This window comes from Heterocephalus glaber, unplaced genomic scaffold, assembly GCF_053883595.1.
Source record: "Heterocephalus glaber isolate CG9 unplaced genomic scaffold, H.glaber_assembly_v1.0 deba00000470, whole genome shotgun sequence".
Taxonomy (NCBI): domain Eukaryota; kingdom Metazoa; phylum Chordata; class Mammalia; order Rodentia; family Bathyergidae; genus Heterocephalus; species Heterocephalus glaber.
In genome coordinates, this window is record NW_028258145.1 from 22,763,479 (window position 1) to 22,787,362 (window position 23,884).

General features: G+C 36.2%; 1 protein-coding gene across 9 annotated transcripts in view; it reads right to left on the reverse strand.

Annotated features, from left to right (window-relative positions):
- Window positions 1–23,884, reverse strand: part of Ctnna2 (catenin alpha 2) — a 1,179,603-nt gene that overhangs the window by 871,196 nt on the left and 284,523 nt on the right. The window lies entirely within an intron of this gene.

Below are 23,884 nucleotides of genomic sequence, written 5' to 3' on the forward strand. Positions count from 1 at the left end.
ATACCTTGTTTGCATTTTGAAAGGTATCTTTTAAAGACATAATATAATAACCTTAATGGAAATTTTGGCAACAGAACTGGAAGTAAAAGAAAACCTCTCCTCTGAGGTTGTGTAAATTACATTGAAAGGGATCAATTTAACATGCAACTGGATTGTGAGCTTCAAGAATCACATCCATCTCATCCCCCTGACTGCTCATCTCCTACAGAGTACTCCACATCATGACAGGAATACTTAATAAAGCCTGGATAGAGGAAAGACTCTGCATTTACATTCCTAGGAACCCACTCTGATTACTCTACAGCCATTTTTCATTATCTAACTGATGTTGTTATGTGCATTTTTCATCTCAACCTGATTGATTTACTTGGCTCGAAACTCTTGACCTTCCAAAGTCCAGCCACCTCCAACCACCACATGTCTGGCAAGCTTATGTACTCCTTTCCAGCAGGCATCATCCCCACCTTGTTAGATGAATAACGGTCTGAATGTCTGAATGTCTGTAATATTTGTGGCCAAGAGTTAGTTCCCACTAAATATGTATGTTGACTTTCTTTTTTTTTTTTTTTTGGTACCGGGGATCGAACTCAGGTCCTTGCCCTTGCTCAGCAGGCGGCGAAACCACTGAGCTAAATCCCCGGCCCTCACTTTCATTTGTTTTTGTTTTTGCAGAGATTGGGGAGACATTTATTTATCTAGAGTTTGTCACCAACCCAGGCACAGTTTAGATTACTTTTAAATTATTGTTGAAAGAATTATAATGTCTAAAGCTCTGCTTTCTTAAGCCTCAGAAAGATCAGACGGCTAATTTGTTTTCTATTTTACAAGATCTTCCTTTGTTCTTTGGGTGCTCAGGAGCGGCTACTCCTGTCTAGAGATCCTTTATAGTGTCCCAAATACAGCAAACACACATTGCATAAATGTATTGAAGACAAAATATGTATCCTTGTCTCTTGGACCCAGTGTTCAACACAGGCACTGTGAAACTTGTTGCCAAAATATACACTCTCATGACCAAGACATTTAAGGGCCCAGGGAAATCTTTTCTAGATATATTGGCCCATGTCTGCAGAACAAAATGAGACTTTGTTCCAATGCTAAGAATTCTTTTGTGTTCTTAAAAACAGGTATTTCTCCTGAGGGGGAAAAAAAAAACTTGGAGAGAAGTATTTATTTCTCCAAAAGGAGAAAATAATTGATGTATCTTTCCCAAAGAGAACATGAATGTAGTAGATTTTATAAAAAAGTATTTCTTTCACAGTATTGTTAAGTTTCTGGTTTTTTTGCTTCTCTTCTTATTTCAAATTGCAGCTCTGAGTCCCACATAAAATACTATGGTATTCACATCAATCATAGACAGTGGCAGATAAACACAATATTGAGCAATTCATAGTACTCTTAAATTTATATATATATATAAATATACATATTTATATTTACATCCCAATGTAGCCTGTGTAAAGCATATTAAGGTTCTTAATTTTATCAATGAAAAAGCCACTAAATAGTACAATTACTAATGATTTATTTGCATAAAAACATTTAATAGGTTTTAATTTAAAAATAACATTTTTCAGATTTAAATACAATTGATTTAATACTTAAATTTCATCATTACATTTGCTATCCTCTTTAATTTTATAAGATACTTTACAATATTTTAGAGAAAAATTAACTTTCTAAACATATATTTGTGAATGTTTTATAATGTTTTAATTACTTATTTTTTGGTGATGAGTATTGAACCAAGGTACTCACATACACTGAACATACACTGTACAACTAGTCTATACCCCAGTTACCACTTTAATTTTTAAAAAATATTTAAATATTATATACTTTATGATTAGATTTTTAATCTTTTAGACAATTACTCTGAACAGGATACAAATTGTTTGAAAATCTTTAGTGCACAAACATAATTAGTGATTTTGCTTCAATAAAGAAAAAAATCAATGTTATTTAAACACATGTAATAATTTATATGAACTGACTTTATTCTTATGTAGCCATAGAACACAAAACTGGACAGTAATATTTAAAGTTAAATGAATGAAATTTTGCTGATTTTCTGTCATGAAAATAGTGTAACATTGCAAAAGTATGTCGGTCAGGATGGGAGGGTATATATAAATATCTTTATTAACAGTTCCTTAGCTTGATTCATAAACTATTTCGATATAGAGGAGGTAAGTCCTCTAGCTGTAATACTGCACTGGGTCCCACAGTCTTTAAGGGTGAGCTGTTCTGTTCCATTATGGGACGTGCAATCAACCACACTGGATCAGAATTCTCAAACTGATAGTGGCCTACTGAAGGAGCACATAGAAAAATGGTGAAGTCAATGATATGTACTGAAAAACATACCATACCTACGTTTTTAAACAAAGTAGACTTATCTGACCCATAGTTTCATGCCCCAAATAAATACTTTTGTTCATGAGCTATGCTCTTATGTAAATGCTCATTTTCAGCTTTATTATAAGGAAGTTCTAGAGATCAACTGTATGGCAGAGCCTAGAGCTAATCATACTCTATAGTACACTTAAAATTTGCTATGAGGGTAGTTCTTATGTTAGATACTCCCACCTGAAAAATAAAATAAAGGGACAGGCTGTGCATAGTAGTGCATACCTATTATCCTAGCACTTGGGAAGCTGAAGGAGGAGGATTGCTTTGAGTTTGATACCAGCCTGGGCTACATAGTGAATTCAAGACCAGCCTGGAATACATACTGAGACCTTTCAAAAAAAAAAAATGGAAAGGGAAGAGAGATAACTTTGACAGATGATGTTTTCTTATTGCAGCACTCACTGCTTCATAGACATTAAATATGTACAGATTTTCTTCCTTTTTTTTTTTTTTTTGGTACTGGGGATCAAACTCAGGACCTTGCGCTTGTGAGGCAGGCATAGATTTTCATATAGCAAAAAAAAATTGTTATTACTTAGATCTAGAAGTATCCCCAAAACCATGTAGTCAAAGGTGGGGCTTTTCAGAGATAGCTAGATCTAAAGTGTGTGATGCTGGGATTAAAGGTGTGATGCTGGGATTAATGGGACAGGGTTACTAAATTAGTCCACCATGGGTTCAGAATAGTTTTTGTGTAGAAAATGGGAAGGCCCACCTTAGATGTGAGTGGCACCACCCATAAAGCAGGTAACCTAGAAAGGATAAAAGAGAGAGGCAGGGTGCTGCCGCTGCTGCTGCTGCTGCTTATTCCTTGTTGCTTTCTGCCCGTCTTGCCATGAACTGTTTTTCCTCTGTGATTCCCCTCTTCAGTGCCACTCTGCCTTGGAACCAGTCAGCTATGGACTGAAACCTCTACAAATAGTGAGCTGAAGTAAACCTTTCCTCCTTTAACTTTGGGTGTTGGGTATTTTGTCTCAGCAACATGAAAAGTAACTAAGACATAGTATATAAATGCTTGCTTTGCGGTTAACATTACACATTCTAATCATCCAGATGTCTAATGCTGCATTGAAATACTCTAAATTGCTGCCTGCTTTCTCATTTACCTTTCTCTAAAGTATTATTTTTCCTTCTCTCCTAATCTCTATCACATTTTTTTCTCTTTTTCCTTCCAAGTTTTATTTCCACTTTGTGTACAAGAGAGAATTGGAAATGAAGAATGGGGATTTTTCTGCAATAATAAACTGATTATATATTGTAATTTTTACACTATAGTTTAGAGTGGAGTCCAAAACCAAATTAAGAAGCAGTATAAAATTTACTTTAAGATGACTCTTCCTCTGGGGATAGGGAGATAATTTTCCACATGAGTCTCACTTTTTTATATAGCTGTGATCAGTGGTACTAATTGCCCTGTTATTTCAGACTATTTTGCTAAAGATGTTTCTGCAATGGACAGCTTCAGAGTAAGTGGCAGAACTGCTTAATATTACACCTAATTAATGTCTTCCACAGAAGCAAAAAATGAGTATGTTTACTCTCCAGCATAAAAGACTGATGGGGCCGGGGATTTAGCTCTGTGGTTTGGCCACCTGCCTCGCAAGTGCAAGGGCTGGAGTTTGATCTCCAGTACCAAAAAAAATAAAATAAAAAAGGGACTCAGGTTTCTTTCCTGGGAGTCTTCAGTAGGGATGCAACCCACTGGTATACACCTCAGCCTGAGCCCCACTGTCTCACCTCCGTGGCCCTGGCAGGAAGAGGGATTTTCCATGAATAAGAAGCACTTCCTGCCTGGCTGTGCTAGGAGTGATAAAGGCCTTTAAATGTGACCCAAGGTTTGTTTCATCAAGCAGCATATTTCAAACTGTGGCAAGCTAACAAGTTTGCAATCTGGCACTTCCTCTGCTGTGCTTCCTGGCCACCATGAATGAAGTTTCATTTGCCATGCTCTTCCACCATGATATACCTGCCTTGGATACAGTCAGTCTTGGACTGAATCCTCTGAAACTGGAAAAAAATAAACCTCTCCTCCTTTAAGTTGCAGGTGCCAGGTAACTAGTCGCAGCAACAGGAACACTGACTGATGCATTTCACAGTTCTTCACACAAGGTCCCTCTTTTACTCTCAACACTTTCCATTTTTATGTCACCCTGCTGCTCATCAGAGACTGCATTCAGGACCATGTTCTCCAGATTGTCACCACACTGAGCACACATACTACCCAGTCTTTCTCTATGCAACACAAAATATTCATCCTGCCTAACACACAGAAGATGCCTCATTGCTTTCTACTCAGACCAAGAATCAATGTAGCAGCAGAAGAGAAATATCAACAAATATGCATTATGCAATAACAATGCATTTTCCTATATGGTTTCTATAAATATTTATTCACATTTTATCACTGATAAGGCTATTTGGATTTCATAAGTATGTCATTTTGTTGAATATTCACTATCGACACTGTCATTACCATTATTGGTCTCTGTGTTACTGATTAGCCATGTGAAGAGCCAATGACAAGTGATTTTTTGAACATTGCAAAAGAATTAAGTGTTCAGTGTTGGGCAGTAATATTGTTAGAGTCTGGAATCCATTTTGTCTTTTCAATCTTCACATAAATTAAAAAATTAACAGGGAGGGCAATGGCAACTCATTGGAATGAACCGGTGGTGGGTGATATGGCAGGTAAACTAGGAACACACCCAAGCCCAGGCCTTCATTTACCCAGCCTGTCTTCCTCAGGTTGGTTGCACCTTCTGTTCAGCCTCATTGTAAATGTCATTGCACTTAGGCTGCCTCATTTTTAAATGTGAACACTACTACTTTGAATGAACTCTATTGAGAATTGCCATACATCAAATCTTTTATGTTTACAGACTAGTTTTTAAGACTTAAATTCTTAGGTTAGCCATGGGTTTGAATTCTGGTCCCTTAATGTGTTCTATGGGACCTCATTCACATTGGTAAAAGATTATGATAGAACCTACCACACTGATTGTGATGATGAAATGAGATAGTAGGTATAAATTTGAGCACAGTGATTGACTGATCCAAGAAAGTACTCAATCAATGTTAGCTGTTATTATCATTAAATTTCATCATATATTCTTATTTTTTTCTTCTTTCCCAGATAAATCTACACTGTCAGAGATTCTCCAGGGTCTAAGATGTTAAAAAGACACTGACCCACGGTTTCACAGGGCTATGGGTGGTTTGTACTCACAATGGTCTAATACCTGAGAAGAACTCTGAGCTTTGAGAAACTCAATCTTTTAGGAAGAGCAAATATATCTGCTCTAGAAGGAGGCTTTTTCTGTACTTCCAAGGCTGTTTACTATATAAATATTTTCGAAAAGTCAATCTTGTACAAATGTCATTCAGTGCTGTGGTCACACGATGTTCAGGAACATGAGAAACCATGGAGAACTATCTCTTAGCACAAAGTTATGGGAGTAGAGAATATTCCAGTTACCTATAAAGCTATACTGCTAGGGCTGAGAAAGAGTAGGCCTGATTAGAACTCCAAAATAAATTTTAAGTCATAGAAGTATAATAATTGTTACAAATTTACATTTATGACTGGATTGTGTAAAAATAACATTATTATATTTTATTGAAATCTGACTTTTAAAAAAGTCATTTGTAAATCAAGAGGCCACTTATCCACCTCCTTAGATTTACAGATAATGCCAATAGTATGACCATATCAGTTATATGGTTTGTGGTCACGAATGCTCATAGATTTGTTCAAATTGCATATGATATCTTGCTGGACCTAGTTCTGAATCTTTCCAAATTCTTGGAATGTGGACCTCCTGGGAGTCCTGGTTCATGAGTCCTTTGTGATCCTACTTGAGCATGACAATGGGGTTGGTCTTTGTAGGACACACAGTCATCCATCAGCTCCCCAGTCTTGGAGAAGCATCTCACTTCTTTTGACTTCCTTTATTCTCAAAAGTACTACTCTTTCTTCTCCTCATTAGCATGTTAGCTCCAAAGAGTATATATTTTCATAAGAGAAAAATCCTTCAGAAGTAAGGCCATCTATGAAACTACTCATGTAGAGAAACCCACTTACTGTCTTGTAGGGAAGAGAAGATTAAGGTGGAATGAAACATAAATTATCTCACAACATCATCTCAATTCATTACTGCAGCTGACATAGCTCTACTGGGAAGCCCCATTTCTTAATCTTAGGAATATTTGAGTATTGGAAGGAGGAAAGGAGAGGTGAAAAAGTATCCATGGTGGCTTATAATACAATTGTTATACAATATTTATTATATTATACAATAACTTTGTCACTAAGATGTATAGATTGTCTAAAGTAATTAGGAAATATTACTATGCATGTTGTAAGTGTAAGTAGTAACCAGTACTAGCAGCATTAAGGACTTCATAACTGCTGCTGCAGCCAGCACTTAATTTTAATCAAAATTGGAAGTAGAAGAAAGAAAAGGAAACCTATTAATAGGTGTAATTGGTAGCCAGTTGATAATCATGAATTATCTGTTTCCAATAATAATTCTCTGGCCTTACAACCTGACTCCTATACAATTGCAATGGAAAGTGAGAACCACATTGTGGTGTTAGCATTTCACTGAAGTTAGTTTCAAAAAACTTTAAAAGGTCATTTATTGAGTCAATAATTATTATGTCTTAATTCATTAGTCTATAGTCTTCAAGTTCCATATACACTACACCCACATTATTTCTTGCATTTCCCTCACCACCATGTTCAAATCCCTCTCAAAAATGTTACCAATTGCTTTCTTAATTGTCAAAGAGCAATTTTCAGTCATTATCTCACTTGCCGTTTCTGTGTTCTTTGACATGTTTAACTCCTCCTCCGTCTGTCTTGGATTTTTCCCCTTCATTGATTTCTCTGACACCATTTTGCTTGGCAATTTTTCTAATAGTATTTAAGCAGTTCTTAGCTAAGAGTCTTCTTTTTTTCTTCCCTAGGGTGCAATTTATATTTTCATTTTGCTCCTTCCCCAAATTCTCTCTAGTTACTGCCTCCACCGTTACAATATTAGATACTACATACTACATGTGTACTGCTGACTAAAAAATCACTGTGATTTCTGTTTGTATTCTGTATTCCAGAAGTGAATTTTGAAATGTAGAAATTCTCCAAGATTCTGTTTTTTGGTCCTTCTCACATGGCCTGCTCTCCCTAACTGGCTTATTTCCTCTAAGCAGCTTAAATTGCCTCCATTCATCACAGATTGGCAAATCTATATGTCTAGCCCAAATATCCTTTGAGAATAAGGCTCATATATCCAATTGCCCATTGAGCCATCTCCACATAGAGTTCAGGAATCAGGTCATAAGCAGTATGCATAAATATTAATATGCCATCTTCCACGTCTTCTCTTACCACCACAGTTATGATGAGTGCCCCCTGGACACTATCCTCTATTTCCCAGTTTCCCTTATTCCCCATTTACACTCACCACATGTTCTCACTGTTACCATTAAAATGCACTGCATGTTTTTGCTTTCTTTACTACCAGTAATACCATATAGACACAATTCTCATTGCTTTTGCTTACACTACCAAAACAGACTTTCTGTCTGTCACACTCATCTTCCTCACCTTCTCCAACCCTTGAGGGATGCATTCTTCACTCTGTGAAATAAAGATTCTGCCAACATGCAAGTAGAATAAGCTTACTGTCCTGCAGAAAATTAGCCAGGTCTTCCCTTAAGCCACACAAGACAAAGTAAACTCCTCACACTGTGGCTAAATTGTCCTCTACGACATGACCTTCACATACCTGACAAGGCTCATCCATTGCCATTCTCCCTCTGCCACTTGAGAATCTAGCACACTCATCAGTTCCTGACACTTTCTTCCTTTGCAAATCCCTAGGCATCTCCAAATGTTGTTCTTCCTTTGAATGTCTTTCACATTTACAGAACTGTAAAACCTCATCCATGAAGTCTCACTCATTTCAAGGGCTAGCACCTCCATGAGCATTTCCTGGACTCACTTTGCCTCTACCTGGGAATAGAAATCTGCTGTCAACCTTTGCTTTGCTCTGCTCTCCACTTCACATGGAATATCTTCCTCACATGATGACTATGAGGCTAATCAGTTAACACAGCTAAAATGCTACACAGTGCTGAGCTTAGAAGATTAAATCGTAAGAAATATTAACTATTATTCTTTTTAATAATTGTCATAGTGATACGGATGTGGTGGTCCCTTGAGAAGCAGTGCAGTCAGAGTTCTTGCGGCCCTTGGACGTCTACCCACGAGGGACACTGATCTAGCAGGCTGCCCAGTCCCTTTCTTTTCCCATTTTGCTCCTGACCATGAAGGGAGCAGTTTTCCTCCGGTGCACACTTCTGCCAGGATGTCTTTCCACACCAGAGACCCACAGCAGCAGAGCAAATCATTTATGGATTGAAAATCCAAAATTGAGGCCATTGTCTTATTCCAAGTAAGCCGTTAGTTGACCTGCAGTATGATGCCAAGGCAGTAAGAATGGATGGAAATAAATACATTGAAGAATTATTTTGGCAGTTACATTGAAAGAATGTGGTGGATCCCCTGAGCTAAATCCCTGGCCCTGGATGTGAGCTCTCTGATGTCAGCGCAGGCAGGCAATGGTCACGATGACCAATGACCGCTGTGTGACTAACAGGTGGTAATGTATACAGCCCGAATGCACTGGACAATGCAGATTCTCATTCCAGTCAGATGAGAGGAATAACTTGAGATTCCATCACTATACTAAGAAGAGCATACAATTTAAAACTATGAATTATTAATGTTTGAAATTTATTATTTAATATTTTAGACTTCATCGGACTGCAGGTACTTACAACTATGGAGAGTAAAACTGTGGATACAGAGGGATACTGTAATTATAATTTTAAAATATATTATATGATGTCAAATCATAATATACTAAATAATATTTAAATTTTATGTTATTTTTTATATTGATAAACATGCCAGGAGATTTCTGCCAGGTCATTTTTAATTATCAGGGCAGCCTTATCATACATAATAATCAAATGGACCAGGGAAATATGAATCATGATGTCTATAGCTGACGAGAAGAAAATTCAAGGAGCTTTCTTTTCATGCAGCTAGGACCTGGAAGAAATTTGGCCAATGAAGATAAAGAAAGAACAGTGGACTACCATCCTGATGCTATCAAAAATACACTCAATTCTGATAAAATATATGGTGTAAAGATAAAAAATTGTAAAATACTATGAATATTGTTATCAGATATAAAGACACATAAACACATACTGAAATAATGCTGTATAACTATCACCTATACCATAGGTCTGCATAGAATTATTAATTAGAAACTCACTGTAAATATGTCTGAAATATGAAATATGTACTTATAGACACTGCCCTTTGACAGATAGTGGATAATATTTTATTCAATTCAACATACAAAATGAGAATAACTTGAGCTTTCACACAACTTGCCAAAACTGCAAGCTAGAGATGGGTAAAGATGGCTCTAGTTTTCAGTGTTGTTTACTCTTAGAGATAAAAAACAGTGCAAAACATTCAACCAGTCTTAGTTTGAGAAGGCTAGACTTGTGAAACACTGTTATTACAGGAGAAAAGGTCACTGGTTTTCTAAACACAGAGGCTTAGCATCAACATAAAAGAGAATTCATTTTATGAAGTGAATGATGAGCCAATAAGGTCACCATATCTTGAAAAGAACAATAGCAGGTCATGAGCTTGTAAATCTTGGGAGAACTTTCTTTCATTTAAGGGGCAAGATTATTATAAGATTTGGTAAAGTGCAAAAAGCAGTAGGAGGCCATTCATGTTGGTACAAGGTATAGATTAAAACTTTAAATATATTACATGTGAAAATTTACAAAGTCTGTATCTGATAATGAATATGTAAAGGACAAAGCTAATAACATGTTGTAGTGCAAAAGATAACAGAAACAAGCAATTAATGAATGTATAGTTCTTCAATAATGTAGACTGTTTTTCTGTTAATGTAGAAACAATCAATTCAAATTAATTTTCACACTAAAAAAAAATTGCCATAGTTTGCCACTACTACTTGCATGTGCCTTATCATTAGACATAAAACTATTTGACAGTAAAAAGCATATCTTCTCAGTTTTGTATTATGGAAGTATTATTTTCACTTTGCCAAATGTTTTATGTTTCTTTTAGATTTGGATAAGGTCAGATGTGAAATGTGTGTAAAGTAAGGTTATAAAATGAGTGTGATCATGCATAGACTGTAATGAAAACAAAGTCTGCACTCAAAATACATTGACATCTGGAAGTTTTCACTATTTGTTCACTTAGGTAAACAAAATGTTTCATGTATGTTTGTGTATCTGTGTATGTATACACATGTATGTACATGTTAGACATGTGTGCAGGTATGAAACTTCTCTTTGGATTTCTCTCACTGAAGGAGGTATCTCCCAACATTCTTAATTATACCCAAAATATATATATTTGCAAATGTGAGTGCAGTGTGTTTTTTGCAACATGACTGCCAGTTTCTTATTCTGAGTCTGCTACAGGTATGTTTCACAAGCAAAGTGTATTTGAACTCATTAATGTTGTCATTTCTTATGCTCTCACCAAAGCTAAAAACTTCAGAGGTATCCTCAAGATTTTTATTTCCTCATTAACTCTCCAAACTCACAGCATCTTCTCTGGAATGCCTCTTTAACATCTGACTACACTGCAATTCCACTGCTATTATCTTCTGGGCTTAGGCTTTTCAGCACCCTAGTTTCATCTATAACCAACCTCTACTCTTCTACCAGTTATTTTCCAAATAATAGAAAAATAAAATAAACCAGTCTCTTTACCTACATAAAAGCAAGAATTGTTCAACACTGCCTAACAAATGAGGTTTCTAAGGTCCTTGGTTACAAAACAAAAGTTCTCAGACTTTATCTGTAATGACTTATGAGAGAAGTCCACAGTCTGGACGCCTCTAGTGTAGGTACTCAGGTTAATGTCCTTCACAGTCATTCAAGCAAGTGAGACTGAAAAGAAAAGGGATTGTGATAACCAAAACATTGGCTCTTCAAAAATGTCCATGTCCTAATCCCCTCAAATTATGAATATGTTACCTTATACCACAAAAGTGTAAACTATGGATCTTGAGAGGGGAAAACATTTCAGGGTTATCTAGGTGGCCCCAATACAATCATAAAGGTCTTTTAAGGCAGAAGCAAGAAGATTAAAGTTAGAAAAACAAAGCATGATGATGGTAGCAGAGTTGAAAGTGAGACCATTACAAAAGAAGGTGCCAAGAGCCAAGGAATGCAGTGGTTTCTTTAGGCTGGAAAAGGAAAGGAAGCCAATCCTCCCCTACAGTCTCCAGAAGGAATGAACCTGCTGAAATCTCCATGGTGAGGTTGATTTTGCAATTCTGATTTCTAGAACTACAGGATAAATTTACATGGTTTAAGCCAAAATATGTTACAACAGCAATAGTAAACTCATACAAGGAGGATGACTAAAAGAAAAAACTCACCAGACTAGGGATGTAGCTCAGTGGTACAGCCCTTGCTTAGCATGCATTGACGCCCTATGTTCTATCCTCAGCACCACAAAAATAAATAGGCCACATTGCTCACTTTGTCTTTTAGTCATTGTGAAAACAACTCATTTATGCTTTTCTTTATCACTTTTATCCATGTCTCCTAATTAATATATCCTGAGTAATTCACAGGGTTCCCTTTTCTTGTATAACACATTAGTCCTATAAGAATCATATAAAATTCTCTCTCTTTTAAAGAACCTAATAAAATAATGAATTAGATAAAAGCTATAAATACATAAAAATTATTAAAATTAAAAAAGGCCATGGTTTTGAACTGAGCTTTTGTACTAGCACTCAACAAACCAGAGAAAACCAAAATGGAGTCACTGAGGAAAGGCCACAAAATGAAACTGAAAATTTAAGGAAGAAGATAGACCTCAAAACAGATTAGTCTTTCTGGAAAAGAGAAGAATCCAGTCTATTTGAATCAGCATCACACGGAAGTCTTCTCCACTTTAACTCTTACTAAATGTAACCTGAAGTAAGTTAACATTAACCAATCATTTTCAGTTGTTTCCTTATTCCACCTAACAAACCCTACAGTTCTTATAAAAGTGACACAGGAGATTATGGCATGGCAAACTGTCTGGGGAAGTGTGTGTGACCTGTTAATTACAAAGTTCCAGGACACGCAAGAAGAATGGTTCCCAAAGCCCGACATGTGGAACCAGTCAGGGAGTGAGTGCTATATTCAATTCTTCTCCCAAGACCTCTAGCAGGTTTTTGATAGAAAGGCCTAGACCTATCCTCAGCCTGAGAAGTGGAAGACACAAAAGACAGCCACCACTGAGCTAGGAGGCCACTGTGCTCTCATTTTTCATTGCAGTCTGCTCACACCCTGTAGAGTGAGTATATTTCTTTTACTACTTTTAATAGGACCACACTCACTCTGCCGAGCATGTTTCTTTTCCTACGTTTAATAAATGTAAAACCTCACAACCTCTTGTACTTATCTTGGCCAATTCTTTACTCAGGAGAGAAAGAACCTAGAAAACACTTCTAGAAAAAGACTTCAGAACCCTGGAAAACGAAAAAAGAAGCTCTCATTCTATCTTGTGGAATGAAGGGTACCTTGATTCATTAACTGCAAGTAAAAATCAGTTAGGTCTATAAGTAATTATTTTGTGATTCTGTCTTTTACTAAAACAAAACCAGATAAAGAAAATATGTTGTAAAATAATATAATTAATTTTTAAAAGTTAAGCTAGTACAAAGTAAGGCAAGTAATTATTTTGAAGTTGGGATGATCTGAAGGCTATTTCAAGTAGATCGTCTGGCTGTTTAGGGACATAATTTTTTTATAAAGTGATCAAAATGAGATTTCAGTAAAGGCAAAGAATATAGAGGAAGACTGGGTAAGATTATCTGGAAGATAATGCCTAAGTATGAGGAAGGATAATTCAAAGTCTTCAGGAGAAGGATGAGCACTCAGCAGAAAGAAGCAAACTGTAATTCCCATTTGGATAAAGAGTTTAGAAGCAGGAATGATTAGATTTATTGTGTGAATATGGGTTTTGGACTTGGATACTGAAGAATTGTGTTTGTTAGATAATGAGAGATAAAACAAAAACTGGCAGGTTGAAGAGTAGTTATAAGACATAGTTACTGGAAGATACCTATGTTAGTATCAATTAAACATCTATATATAGGATGGTTTCCCTCTAGGAAATTGCAGCATTATGTAAGATAGATGTATTGCATGGTGTATTCCAAGGTAGCCAAGAAGAGACTTTAATTAAAGTATGACTCTCATTTCTCCTCTGTCCACATTTCTGGAAGGAATGCCTGGTAATCTCAGACCTCTGAAAAGGAAAAAAATAATCTTTGCATAATTCATTTGTTCTTGTGGTGAAAACAAGCTGTATGTCTCAATAGTAAATCTTAGAGTATGCTCAACCTATGACCTTAAATTTTATACTAAATGTATAAAATTGAATTAGTTCATTTTCTAGATGAAATATGTCAATTGAGACTCCATATTTATATTCACAAGTAAAACTTACATTCTAATATGGATATTCTTTCCGTCTTTGCTAATTTCAATCAATAAAATTAGAAGAATATAATCCATACTTACTCATTGTTCTCTGTACTACTATTCTATTTAAATTTTATTGCATGTTAGCATGTTTATCTGTTTCATGGATGTGAAATAATATAGAAACACCTGTTAGTGTTTTTCAAACATTGCCATATTTCAATATAATGGGACAAGAAAACTTCCAATCAGTAGCAATGTGTTTCCTTAAAGAATGTGTAAGGAAACATCCCCAAGAGGGACTGGAGAGCATCTCTTTACCCTACCTCCTTGCCTTGCTCTTTAAGTAGGGGCATTTAGTTGAGTTCTCACTTATATTAGGCAATTGTATATGATAATTAAAAAGAACATATAAACACTATTATGAAAGTAGCTATTCTTAGAAGTATTTTCTTTGAGGGTTTTTTTTTGTTTTTTTGTTACTGGGGATCGAACTTGGGTCCTTGCGCTTGCACAGCAGGTGGTGAAACCACTGAGCTAAATCCCCGGCCCAAAAGTATTTTCTTTGAGATGTGTATTAAAAGTTAGCAATATCAGATCATAAGATCAAGTAAATATTATTCTTGCCAAACTGAGCACTTGTTTTCATTGATCGAACAAATGCACATGGAGGTCCAACTATGTGCCAGGTTCCACTCTAGGCACTGAAAATACAGAGAGGAAGGCACTACATGAACAAACACCTCAAACACCTCCCCTCTTGGGTTAAACATTCCATAAAAGCTAGAACAACAATTAGACATGTTAGAAATACAGCTTGGCTTATGGGGATGTTCATGTGGGAAAAAGAAAAATGTTAGGGAGGCTGGGGAGCAGCTGAGTGGGTGCTACTTGTACAGGATTGCCATGGCAGGCCCGGACTGCAAGAGAAGATTGGAGCAGAGATCACAGGAATAAGGGAGCACTCTGTGTGTGTATATAGTGACACAGTAGTTTTAGGAGAGCAGGAATGTCCTGAAGCTAAAAGGTGGGCGGGCAGCACCAAGGAAGAGTGTGGCCAGTGTGGCTGGCCTCCAGTGAGAAAGAGGTGAGTAAGAGATAGTGAATCCAGTTTAGAAACTGTGTACAGATTAGGAGAGGCCTGAAAAGGCCTCTGGCCTTTACTTTCCAAAGGTCTGGAAACTACTAAGGCTTCTAAGCAAAAGTGGCATAAACTGAGTTACAAAACGAAAAGTTCACTCCAGCTGTACCCCATGGGGAAAATGGTGGCAGGAAAGGAGCTGGGGCAAGGGCCCTATCAAGATCTAGTCAAGAGATGATGCTTTTTGGGTCAGAGAGGGAACAGGGCACTTCCAAATTTTTATAGAGGTTTCATAGATAGAAAGGTACATATATAAATGTCTAGATGAATGCTTTTTACCAACAAAAAATCCTGCAAGCTCCTCCATAATTCCTTCCTGCCACTTCCAGGACAACTTGACTTCTAACAGGACATGATGGTCTTGTACATTTTTGTATTTTATATAAATAAAGCCACAGATTAAATATCAGTGTCTTCCTTATTTCCTTCAACATTTATGAAACTCATTCATGTTATCACCTTAGATTATTACACATAATTCATTCTCATTGCAACATAATATGCTACTGTGTGAGTACATCACATTCTAAATTCTCCACGTTTTGAAAGTAGTGCAGCAGTGTTTGAAGACAGAATGGATGTGGAGTATTAGAGAGAAGAGTTGAATATTATTTCAAATACAAACTGAGAAAATGGAACAAATGTACAGAAAATTGGAGCAAGGGCAGAGTGTATTGAGTTTGAGACGCTTATTGAACATTCCAACAGAGCTAACTAGTAGGAAGTTGAGTATGTGGCTATATAGTTCTGGGGAGAGATACAGGTCAAAGATACAGAAATGTGAGCATCATCATGGTACAGCTGGTACATAAAGGCATAAGAATAGGTCAATTACATTGGAGAAGTGAGTCTGACTAGCAAAAGTCCTGTGGTCCTAACTGAGGGAAAAGACACCATAGCTTTTTTTTTTTTAAAACTTTTTTTTTTTTTTGGAACTGGGGATTGAACTTGGGACCTTGCGCTTGTGAGGCAGGCAGCAGAACCACTGAGCTAAATCCCCAGCCCTAGACACTGTAGCTTTTGAGGATAAAAGAACACATCAACTTCAATTCAGAGGCATTTGCATATGTTGGCCTTTAACCAAGAACAAGATATGGAATGTATAGGCATTTGGCAGCATCCAGCCAACTCCTGTTTGAGACAAGTGTCTTTCCTCAGAAATGACCATGGAAGGTGGGAGAGGCAGGACAAATACAGTGCCACTGTCATCAGCAGACACAGTACTTGCTAAGTGACTTTCCTTTTCACATAAACTCTGATTTACTACATTCACTTATTGCAAGATAAGGAAAAGAAAAATTGATAACCTCTTTAATCACATAGCTAAAGTACAGTTGCTTCACATCATTAGAATTTTGAAATACATGATTTTTTTTTACAGTAAACTGCCAGTAAACATACAAAGTAAGGCTCAGTAAATGTTGAATGGATTATTCCATATATAATTCAAGGCTATTTAGTGACAACTATATGCTTTTCAGTGTGACAGATGTGTGAAAGATAAGAAAACACTCATAAAGTCAATGTAGGAAAATGAGTCAAGTCCACTGAAGGCACTGAGTTAAGCACACATGTGCACGTGTGTGTATATGTCTGTGTGTGTTTGTATGTGTTGAGGTGGGAGTGAAGAGAACCATGATCATACCTGGGGAACTGTTCTCTTGGGCCCAGAATCATAAAATTGTAAGATTGTTAAATCCCAGAAAGACTGCATGGTGGAGAACACATTCTTTACTCTTGATAAGAGGGCAGCTCATTATCCTCAAGATGTGCGTGTGTTCCTTCTGTCCACCTGTTCTACTTCGTAAAGCCAAAAATTATGCAAGGTGACTAGATAGGTGAAATATTTGTTTTAGATCACTGTAAAAACTCGTCAGATCTCAGAAATAGTCCTTTTGTTTTCCTCCTGTACCTGTATCTTAATATTCTTCTTCTATGGCTGTTTCAATTCACCCAGCTGTAAAAAAATATGTGTTCGTGGTTGGGAGGGGAAGAAAGGGAAGGAGAGAATAGGGGATGGAAGTGCAGGGAGTGAAGTTCTAGAGACAGCACAGGAGGGACAGCTATGATTGAATTAAGTAAGTATTAAAACAGAAACGAAGCACTGTGCAGACTGGGGATTCTCCTGCAAAGATTATTAGAAGAGATGCCATGTGCTTTTGTGTCATGAGGCACCAGGCAGAAAGAAGAAAGTAAGTCTGGGTAAGTGCAAAGAACAAAGAAAGAAATTCATGTTGGGAAAGTATCGGAGCCATTTCTGCAAAAAGAAGGCTGTGTGAAGGCCCCAACAAGCATAACCTTAGTAGAGATTTCACTTCTGTCAACTGTACATGCCAGCAGAAGTCTGCCAGTCTAGGAATCTGTGGCTAATTATTTCTCACAATTGGCAGAGTTATAAAGGTCATGTGACCAAATCTAATTAACTAGAAAGCTCTGTGAGCCTCTGATTCTGTCCCTGGCCACTCTTTGGCACAAGGTTTCAAGCCCCTGCCAGCCCCCAGTTCCTCTAAGCTCCTCTTGCTCCCACAGCATGCTAAAGAACTTTCATCAGGGAACAAAGAGGGATGTAAAATGTCAAGTTCAATACTAAATATTCAAGCAAAAACTCTGGTTGACAGCTGACTTGAAACTGAAAATTACTGAACACAATAGCAGACAAATGGGAGAATTAAGTACCAGTGGGGGAGGGAAACTGGCAGAAGACAAAAAAAGACGAGTATTCAAAATCAGATCAGGAAGAAAATATGCCTGTTACAGAAAAGGTGATGAGGACAAACTGAGAATGCTGGCACAAAACCAAGTCTGAAAAAAATTTAAAATCCTACTGGCTGCAGATCACCAGTTCCTTCCCTTTCTTGGAAACAAGTGTGCGTCCTCTTCCCCGTCAGGCCCCAGACTGCTGGGTAGTAGAGCTTATGCCTTCAACAGCTGCTGCCTGTTACCCTAGAGGCAGTTTCATTTCATTGTTGGGCACAATGATTCTTGTGTGGAGATTGAACAATTAAGTACTTAGGCATCCTGCCCAAGAAAGAAGACAGCCAGTACATTCACACTGCATGTGAAAGGGAAGAGAAGAAAATTTCTGTTTTGTAAAGTAAGACTGAAAAAAGCCTTGGAACTCAGAGTATACTTTAAAGAAGACAGGTAATAGTACTTTTAGCCAACCTTTTCAAAGGTAGCCTATTAATTTTTATTTGACATATAAAATCAAGCTTAGTTACTCTAAACAGGTTCTGAGAAAATGTAGGAACCTGCAAACAATTAAACCACTAAACCAATAAATAATTTATTATTGCATTTCAAGCACTATGAATCCATGTACAAATATGAAACTTTGATTTTTTTCCATTTAAACTAAACAGAGGAGGTGTTAAAAGAAAATCATTCAGTGATAGAGTTCCGATCTCTTTAGATGTTCATTAAAATATTTAACAGTAAACAATAAAGAAGAGAAAGTATCTTATACTTTTCATGTTGAGCTTGAATTGCTTTAATTGGGGTCATATGGTTCTTCTGGATCTAGTTAGTATGGGAATGTATGATTTTAGAGTAAATAGTTTACTGCTTTGCCTTGAAATGAAGACATTTCATAACTTGTAATTTAAACTCTCACATGCACAAATATATAAATTCTAATATATATACTACATATGATATATATAATACGTATAATTAGTATTTCTATATATATTTTTAAAATTATAATTGTTTATACATATATTGTACTAGAATTTGCTTAAATTTGATATTTATGGAATACTCATACATTTTATTCTTTTTTGAATTCTAATTCACATACTTTCACATAAAGCAGCTATCACATATTTTTTCATCATTCAAAAGATGAAAAGTAAAAATGAATTATATTGTATCTAGGAAACCATTGTATCTAGGAAACTGACGGCACAGAAAATCCTATCTTGTACTACTTTTAGCAAATGTAATACACACCCCTAAGACCATTCCTTACTTTTTTTCTTTTTAAAAATTGTTTTTACAAGTCAGTGTTTGAAAAAAAAAACCTTCAAATTTTTTGCCTTGTGATGTCTCAAACCATATAGTGAATTAATCTGTATGGGTATATTTATTTACAAATAACACTTTGAACTAAATATGGGAAAATGTGCATAAGATTTATGAATTTTATGAGGTAAAAATAGTACTTCCTAAGTTAAATATTAAGTGCAGAACTTTAATATAATTCATGAAAGCACTATCTTCTCACCTGAATTAGAGAAACAACTTGCCTACTTGAATAGGCCATTTAGGGTACCAGAGAAGACCACACATGCTTAACGTGGGTTCAACAAATGGTGGTTCATAGGACATCTGTGGACCTCTGTAGTTGTTCTCAGTGTGCCTGTGTGTTGTATTTTTGTATATTTGTGTGTTTCTGTGAAGACAAAAGTTTACTTGGAGACATTTCTGTCTCCTCTCATTGCAGTTTTTTAAACTCCTGGAATTTAATCTGTTTTTTTAAAGCTTTTTCCACATTTTTATTAGTGCTTGTTGGTCATGCAATTAATGGGCTTCATTTTGCATTTTATCATCTCCCATCTCTTCTCTCACTCCACCCTCCTATTTTCACATTTTTCTGGGGGGGGGGTTCAATGTATACAGTGTATTCATATCCCCTGTTACCCACCTTACATCACTTTTCTCTCGTCTAATAATACATCTACCTTCTTGTCCCCTTTTTTAGATTCCATATTTTAGGGAGAACATGCAGTATTTTTCTTCTGAGTCTGGCTTATTTCACTCAGTGATCATCTATTAATGAGAACCTATGATGTTCCTGAAATAAAAGCTCTCTAAGACTCTATGAGATGCCTTGGGGCTTGTCAGATGTCTGGTAGCTACATGTGATTATCAGGTAAGAGTGAACTTTGAACTCATTAGTCTACTATTCCTCTCTGCAAGGTTGTCATCTGGTCATTTTCTATGTGGGACAATATGTCCAGAATAGTGTGGAGACTTAAGAGGAGCCTAAAATATTAAAGCTTTCTCCCACTAAAATGCTCATCTAAACTTCAGTGTGGAGTGACACCATATTTTACAAGATGTGAAAAGAATATTAACTTGGAAGAAAGAAAACACAAAGATCAGGATAAATAAGGGGAGGACACAAAGAATGCAATGTCTCCATCAGCCATCAGTTCCTGTAGGCTCTAGGCAGACTTCATAATGTGTCAGGTCATCCGCACCTTGGCATGGGTTACCTGTCCACCAGGTGTCTTTTTTTCAGTCCTGTCCTCTTTCTTCCTTACTGGCAGAAACTGTTAAGGGAGATGAGCTATTGAAAAACCCTGGGTGCCTAACCATTCTTGGAGACTCTGGGAGGCTTCTGTGTACTCTATAGTTATCATAGGTATCTAAGAAGTTTTGTTCTTAAAGGACAGCTCCAACTCCAGGATTATTTTTTTGCTAGGCACAGTGGTGCATGACTGTATTGTCAGCACCTTGGGAGGATGAGGCAGGAGGATTACATGTTCAAGGCTAGCCTGAGCAACTTAACAACTTAATGAGATGCTAATTAAAAAAAAAATTAAGGTCTGGGGATATAGTTCAGTATGAAGGACCTGGATTCAACCCTTAATAATCCAAAAAGTTAAAAAAGTATTTTTTCCATATAAAACTCTTTCAAATTAAAGTAAAAAAGGAAAAATATAATTTAATAAGTTTCACACCAACACACACACCAAGTGCAGTACATCAAAATACATCAAATGCTAAATACACACATATATTATATAATGTATATAATATTCATAATGACAAAATAGGGCACTTCTCTCAGGATTTGAAGAATGGCTTAACATCAAAATATTTAGGAATTAATTGCTATTTTAAGAGTTAAAGGAGAAAAACTAAAAACCATCCAGAAAAAGCACCTAATGATACAACAGAAAACAAAAGTGATAAAACAGCTATAGTCCATAGGATGAGACCAAATTATTTGATTCAGAAAGCTCACATGACCACATGAAATTTAGTTTACTTAACACTTATGAAAAAATTATTTTTATTCTTGGCTCTGGAAAAAAACATGCATAAAATCCAATAAATCCATAACTGGTAGACATTACCTGGATATTTTATCTTTGTAAATACCTATATACCATGTCATTCCTAGTCTGGATATTTTCTCTTTGCAAACAGCCGTCTACTATGTTTTTCTATCTGTCCATGAACTCAATGGAGAAGCAGTATGGATTAGAAATAAAGAGTTAATTATTTATTTGTATACAATGAGAAAAGTCAGTCTGGCATCCTAGAATTCACTGAATACAATCAGGTCTGATTCCTCTCCTTTTGTTTGGGGAATGTGAATCTTATTTCACACCTTATATTCACCCACCAAGTTCTCTGCATAGATAAGAGATTGGGGTAACCTCCCAGCAGAACAAGCATCAGAGCAGTGGTTGACTGGGCTTTGGAAGTTCACTGCCTGCCTCTGAATTCTTGTTCTTGTTAAACTGTAACCTTGGTAAACCACTGTTCCTCTAAGTACCAGTTTTCTCATTTATAAACCAAGGATAATGATGGTATCTTATTGATGATATGGTAAGGAATACAACTCAGTACACAAACACTTTAAAAGTGGTTAATATAGGCTAAGAGCTTGGTACATATTGGCTATTGTTCTAATAGAAAAGTCATTCAGTTTTTGACAGACTGCTTTCACTTATTTTCCAGGTAGGGGTCCAGGGGGGGCGCAGCTGTATAGTATGTAGTTCCTGTTTTTAGATTCCCCTGAACCCTGTTCTAGCTTAAAAGGAATTTCTTCCTCCTCTTGTGATTCCACTGTGGCACCAGTGTGGGTGTCTGCAACAGCAATAACAGAGCTGGGACCGAAAAGCTGGGCCATTGGGTGCATAGACGTTTTGAAACTCAGCTGGAGCTCAAGTAGTTCTCACATACTCGAGTCAGGCCAACCTACATAAGTCAACTTGTGAATCAGTTCCAAGGGCATGTTTCATTATTTATAGAGAGCTAGTCACAGAGCATGTTCTTCACTCCTTCGAATGGAAGAGTTAAATATTATACCAATGTGATTGGGCTCTTAAACAAACTCTGTGTGGCTCTGGCTAAAATAACTAAACTGGTTCGAGATTAAGCTAATTCTTTCATTTCTTAAGATGCACACTCAGGAAATATATTATCTATGGAATATTAGCATAGCCATATGTCACAGATTAAAAAATATATGCCATCATCACAGAAATACGATCCCATTATTTTACTGTTTTTGAAATATGATTAACAAACCAGTGAAAGATAAGATATTCAGCTGGAATTTAAAAATTATTTTACAATATATAAATTTGATTTTGATTTTTTTTTTTTTTTTGGTACCAGGCATCGAACTCGGGACCTTGCACTTGCGAGGCAGGCAGCGGCACCACTGGGCTAAATCCCTGGCCCAACAATATATAAATTTGAATTTCTGGATATACAGACATATTTTGCAATGACTCTCTCTCAACTGAATTGTGATAGTTTCTGCTATCTTATTTTTTGAGTGATTGGTTTGGATTGATGTACTTTTTCTTGACTATTATGTACTTTGTCTTAGAATTTTAATGTAGCTTTTAAAACAATACAACTTGGAAAATCCTTCGTTATCATAAAGGTACACATTACCATGAAAACTGCTTTGGTGGTACTCAGATACCCTTTCTTTATGGCCAGAAAAATTAAATAGTCCATTTTTACTTTTTCTTTCTGGTCAATTATTATTTATTACTAAAAATTATAAAAAATTTAATGATTTTGGAGAGTTTTTCAGGCATTCAACTCAGAAATACATAAACATAACAAAAATCCTAATCTTGAAGGAACCAGGTAGATAGCAACTCTCCTACATTTTCAGTGAACTAGGAAGTGTGTGAAGATAATCTAATCTATATCTCAATTGCAGCAGGTGAGTGAATAAGTTTCGTTATTTGAGGAATTCACATTTTAAAATCTCAGCAAATGAAATTTTATTGGTCTTTATTAGTCTAAGTCAGAATACCTTTTTTTGCAGTTCAAATAAATTTTTTGGAATCTAGTTTCGCAAATGGCTACTTTTAAAAGAGGAATATAATCATATGACTCTAACTGAGGTGTAGTTAATGAATAACTGTCAAGGTATACACACAATTGAATTCCCCCTCATCCACATCTTTAGCAACCCTTGAGAATATTTTGAGATAAGGATCCAAGTACTTCCTAATTCTCACTGTTAGAAGAAGAACTTCTAATATTTCTCTTATTCAAATTATTATTTCTAAGGTCTTATACCTATTCCAGAGAGTCATTTAGCTGGTGGTGAGGTGGTGCTGATGGCAATCATGTACTATGTAATATCAAGCAAGAAACTTAAGGATAAAAATAAAGAAAAAAAAAGAAAATATCTTAATGTTCTTATATTCCATATGCACTTTGCCTCACAGTTGAATCTCAATGGCTCTCAAAGTCTATTTTTTAAATGGTAGAATTTAAGTTCCCCTGAAACACCAATACTCTTGGATCCTTTGTATTTGCCCATTGTTTGTTATACCCTCTTGCGAAATGTTTCTAACAGAGATGTCAAAATGTTACTAACAGAGACGTCAAAATATTCTAAATGTATTAAACAGATCATTACATAATGGCTAAAACAAAACATGGCTAAAACAAAAAATTAAAACAAGAGAACAAGTAAAAATTTCCGGTACATAGGAAAGTGCATGATCTAAAACCAAAAAACTGCAGACTCTTTGAAGTGGAATATAAAAAGATCCA